Source organism: Mycteria americana, chromosome 1 (genome assembly GCF_035582795.1).
Source record: "Mycteria americana isolate JAX WOST 10 ecotype Jacksonville Zoo and Gardens chromosome 1, USCA_MyAme_1.0, whole genome shotgun sequence".
NCBI classification, from domain to species: Eukaryota; Metazoa; Chordata; class Aves; order Ciconiiformes; family Ciconiidae; genus Mycteria; species Mycteria americana.
The window spans coordinates 97255501-97261500 of NC_134365.1; positions in this window are offsets into that span (position 1 = coordinate 97255501).

The window sequence follows — 6000 nt, forward strand, 5'->3', positions numbered from 1 at the left end:
ATAAATATACAAATATATGAAAGCTCATGGGCATTCAGTAACCTCTTCTAGCCTCTTCTGCTCTCTTATCAAAGACCTTACTTAAGAGATAATTTAAACCTAATTTTGAGAAGCATTTGATAAGATTCATGTTACTAAAATGTTATTATAATTAGCTATACATAAAAGCTCCAGATACAGAAAAAGACACTACTGTAATAAAGAATGTTATGACAATGTTTTGGTCAAATCCTTATTAGCTTAATTTTAGGCTTAAAAAAAAAGTTCCCAATAGAATCACATTGAGACAGTAACAGAACATGAATTGACTTGTATATTTTTGCTTAGCCCTTACAATTCTACTAGAAAAAGAATATACGTTTGCAATTACAAAATTAGCTGCAGTCTCACAAAAATCTATTTAGGAGGCACATCAGACTATAGTCACCAGGATCAAGAAAGAGGGAATAAGATTCACACCAGAGATCAATACAGTCTGCCTGTATTAACTTAGATGTTACTTCTAACATTTCTCTGAGTTACATACCTCCTTTTTGGCATTCAAAGGAGGCTTCAGCCACTCTAAGTAAAACTCAGGATGATCTGGGATTCCAGTAGGAGGCAGGAACAGTTTGCCTCAAGTGCTGTCTAACGACACATTCAGTTTCAGGGAGACATGATCAATCACAGGCTGTTGGCTACCTGTCAGGACAATTCATCAGCTCATACTCCCTTCTGCATAGCCTCTTCCAAGGGTCAAAGCTAATGAACTAGTCAAGCAGTAACCACAGCTCGCAACAGACGGGCAAGTTTTACAGGTGGCTGATAACCCTTCTCCTACCAAAGGGAGATACTAAGGACAAAGTAGTGGCCAAGAGCAGGACTGGTCCCAATCTAATCTACAAACTTTCCCCACACACAGATTCAAGTAACCGAAGAGGATTGTGTGAACAGGTCTGCTGGCCACAGCTTATCTCCTGATCCTGTTTTCAATGGTGCAGGGCTTATTGAGCACATGTACAAAATCCAGCACGTCAGGGAAACACTAGAATGACTGCGTACTTGTGGATCAAATACCTTGAACAAGCACAATATGGAGGAAAGTGGAAGCAATAGAGTTCTCCCTGGTGTTCAGATCAACCTATAGCTATACTCTGCTCTTTAGTGTAAAGGGGGAAAAAAAAAAGAAAGAAGAAAAAAAGACCACCATTTGGGATTCAAACAGTACCTGGACAGGACCTTGCCACTCAAAAAGCTTTCATTAAAGGCAATTTTAAAAAGTTTAAATTATGATATAATTACTGCAGTGTTGGTGTCCAGACAAGAAAGGTCACACACAAGCTGTACTGTTGCCTTTTTCTGGCTTTTACTGAAAATTGAAAATGGCTTGCAATACACAGGAGGTAAGACTACATGATGTAATAGTCTCTTGTTATCTTAGAGACCACATGACTACCCATAACAACTGTGATATTGTTTATAAATTTTCTGCACACCACTCCTGAAATCCAGTATATATTGTGACTAGGCTAGACAATTGCCAGAAATACTTGTATGAGATTACATGGACACCAGTTATTGCAGGCTCCTTACAGAAATAAGAATGGAAGGAGAATTTTAAAAACAAAAAATAAAAATCTGTAACCATCTTGATGAAATCTGACAGCAAAGAAGAGAAGACAGGAATATCAGAATATTTGCCAGGAAACAAGCGATTTATTTATAAGCATCCATTATTACATCAGCTGTTGCATTGCAAGTCACTACTAATGAGTTTTGAGAACAGTGGTTTTGACATTGACTGAGATGATTCCAAGCTTTATAAGGTCTTCCCAATTTTAAAACTGGTACTCAGTAGCACTAAAATCCATGCATAAGAAAACCATCAATAGTAAGTCATGAGGGGTAATACAACTAATGTGGAACCTTAGGAAGTTTACAGAGCGATTCAACAATCCATAATTTTATAAGGCCAACATTTTAAATACCAACACTTGCTTTTGTAGTCAGAAACTTGGTACTGCAGAGAAAGATTAGCAGCTGTTCTAAGAAAGGAAAAAATATATGACCAGCAAACATCTCAGCAAATTCAGATTGGGACTTGGAGAACTCTGAAGAATCCTGGAAGTCCTGAAACCAGAAAGAAGCCTTCTGTCTCCATGTTAAACTATTCCAGAAATAATAAGACTAGTACAATCTCATGTCACAACTAGTGACATGTTACTAAAACAAGGAACGCTTACAATGGAAACACAAAACATCAATTTCAAGATCTCAGATTATTTAATTTTTATCATCAGGAAAAATAACGAGTTTTAAAGGATGTGGACATTCCACTTCGTCTCTTTTGGAGACTATGGGCCTGGTAATTGTCAACATTAGGTTGCTGGAAAAAAATCTGTTTCAAGGACCTACTTAGTAAGTATTGATGTATGTACTCTAATTCCACTACCAATGCCATTTCAGAATTCCTTTCAGTCTCAGTGAGAATTAACCATATCATAAGCATTAACACTGAATATTTTAATTTGCAATGTATGTACCAAGCCAAAAAACAAGTAGGAGAAAACGTTCTTATGGAAATACTTAAAAGTTTTAGGGTTTTAATTACACTCTACTCTGCAGCTGGGGTAAGCTGTATGTGTGGATGATCAGTTATGGTAGTTCACTTACCCTGGTGCAACAAAATCCCTTGTAATGCCTCCACCACAGTATGACAACAAAGATGTAAAGCAATGGGATTTGAGAGATCTTACATAGCTTATACAATGCAAACCTGGCAAAATGAACAGAAAACAGTTTTAACATCTGGCTGAAGTGATGATGTCACGAACAAGGTTTCAGATTCACTCCAGAAACCTGATGAACCAGGTTTTAGATTCATTCCAGAAACCAAGAATGCTTCTGGAATGCAAAGATACTGTATAAGAGACAGGTTTCATCTGAACCTGAGGAGAACTGTGCCAGTGGCATATAAAAATCAAAAAGACAAACAAGACTTTTAATCAAAGAATGCAAGAAAACCATTGAGTGCAGAAGAGAGGATGTTTCAGAGTGTCATGCTATTACAGATGAAGATGCAGAAGTTCCGTGTCTTCAAGAAAATGGAAAACAGGAAATAAAAAACAAATTTGTATCCTCTAACAGAAAGCCACCTAAGCACAGAATCAAGGAAAAACACTGGCACGGATACCTGTACACAAATGGTCTCGATTGAAGAAAAAATATAATAGCAATCAGATTTCAGTTATTTCTGTTTACATTGGACAAATGTCCTACATGTATTTAACACAGCAACTACATTTTCAGCCAATATCAATGACTGTTTCTTGGAACAAGTTAGGGAAGCCACAAGAGAAGATGATGTGACTCTTGGACTTGGGCTGCATGCATAGTCCAATTTTAAAACTTACAGGTGAGCAGCTTCTGTGTAACAGTAACAATAACATACTTTATTCAACACTCCTACAGCATTGACGCAGGCTGACAGAATTAATGCAAAGTGGAAATTACTTAAGCATACTACACTGTACTGAAAAGCAGAGGGTCCATATATAGTGCCTAGCAAAAGAAACCTGCATTCATAAACTATACAGTAAATACAAGTATTAGAAACAAGGCAACATGCTACAAAACATTGAGATCATGTCCAAATGGGAAAAAACCCCCAACCAAACAAAAACCACACACAACCAAAAAACCTCTGAAAATACAAAAATCTAACAGAATTAGCTGTAAAAAACCCACAGTGGGACAGGCCAAAAATGAGTTTGAAGAACAGCTAACAAATTGAGGCAGAACTTGTAATAAATCTTTCTTCAAGCACTTCTGGCAGACTTCCTATTCCTGATGAGTATGTAGGACCAACTGATCATCAAGAGAAAAGGAACACTTAGAGAAGATACACCTATTTGCAGCAAAGCTAAATGACTTCTTTGAAATGGTTTTCACTGGGGACTCCCAAACAGCAGCTCTTCTTTTAGGGGCTCATTAAAAAATATGGCAAAATGAATTGTAATGAATCACCAAAACAAAATTATATTCACCCAAGAGTTCTAAAATGTCTTAAGGATGAAAAGGCTGAACTATTAATTGTGGTATGTAGTCAAAACTGCATTAGTATCGGAACTCAGGAAAGCTCCAGGGAACTACAGGCCTGTAAGCCTGGCTTCTGTAATAGAAAAATCATGAGGGACTGTAACAAAGCATGGATGATGAATTACTATGGTCTCTCCAGAAGGCTTTGAAGAAGCTGAGTTGTGGGTAATGGTGATGTGGTTCATGCATGCTTTTACTTCCAGACATCTTTCACTAATTCTTTCATTAAGGCTGTTAAGGAACTTGAAACCATGGGATAAGATAGGATGTCCTTGAATGGACACTTAAAGAGACAAGAATCAAAGAGGAGCATTTGAAATGTTTCTTTCTGAACAGCCATACCTTTCCCACATGTATCAAAACCAACCAAGGCTGAAGGACAGAAAAACCGGGTAATGGTCAAGGGGTCATCATGTCAGAGGCAGTGGTTGAGTTCACAAGGCAATGAGGCAATTTTTCCCATGAGAATTAACGTAATGGACGACAGATACACATAGGACAGGAGAAATGTACACATTTTAAATAAATGGGGACACTATCTATAGCATGGAGGCTAGAGAAGGAGAAGCAACAGAAGAATCATCAACTGAAACAGATGCTGGCTTTTAAGAACAGATCACCGCTCTGAAAGATCTTAGGTACTTCATTCATGAGACTGAATGACTAACTTAAATCTTTTACTTGTAAACATTCTTACTGCTTCTTTCCAAACAGTTATATTGAAGAATGACAACAGGGATTGACTTTTACTGTCTTTTTTCCAAAATAGCACCATAGCTTTTTATGCAGTGACTGTTTGGTCTGTGGAACTGCCTACCAGGGAATGTCATAGATACTAGCAGTTAATATGGGCTCAAAGAGTGGACAACATAGAGAGAAAGAAAATTACTGAAGAGAGAGCTTCACAAACCCACATCTAGTTCTGGAAGTCCATTTAATCAAAAACAATGCAAGTTTGAAGTAAATGTTATGTATGCTTGTCCTAGTCACAACTGGGGACAAGAAACTGGTCAGGACCTCCAGTCCAATCTAGTACAGCTTATGTTGTTCCCATTCTTCGCATCTAAATGGAAATCAATCTACTTGGCATACATACAAACCTGATGAGTTTATGAAGATCCCTTCCCAGTAATAAAAGACATATTAGAGTTCCTTTTTTCATTTTATTGATGTCAAACACACCACTATAAGAAACCAAACCCCTTTTATTCATAGAAGCACAGAACTTGGCTTGGAATTAAAAGTACATCAACCTGATTTTTAATTGAAAAGTTAAAATTGTCATTAAACATCAATAATGTGACTCTCCAGCTTTAGACCTTTCTGACATTTCCCAATGAGATGCTTAAAAAGCACCTCGTTTCCATGTCATGATGTCACCATTTCAATCTATACATCTATTTTTACACAGTTTATGGCTGTATTTGGTTTGCGTGGCAAGGTTTTGGTAGCGGGGTGGGCTACAGGGGTGGCCTCTGTGAGAAGATGCCAGAAGCTTCCCCCATGTCTGACAGAGCCAGTGCCATCCAGCTCCAAGATGGACCCGCTGCTGGCCAAAGCTGAGCTCATCAGCAATGGTGGTAGCACCTCTGTGATAACATATTTAAGAAGTGGAAAAAACTGCTGCGCAACAGCAGCCAGAAGAGAGGAGTGAGAATATGTGAGAGAAACAACTCTGCAGACACCAAGGTCAGTGAAGAAGGAGGGGGGGGAGGTGCTCCAGGCAGCGGAGCAGAGATTCCCCTGCAGCCCATGGTGAAGACCATGGTAAAGCAGGTTGTCCCCCTGCAGCCCATGGAGGTTCATGGTGGAGCAGATATCTACCTGCAGCCCATAGAGAACCCCACAGCGGAGCAGGTGGATGTACCCGAAGGAGGCTGAGACCCCGTGGAGAGCCCGTGCTGGAGCAGGCTCCTGGCAGAA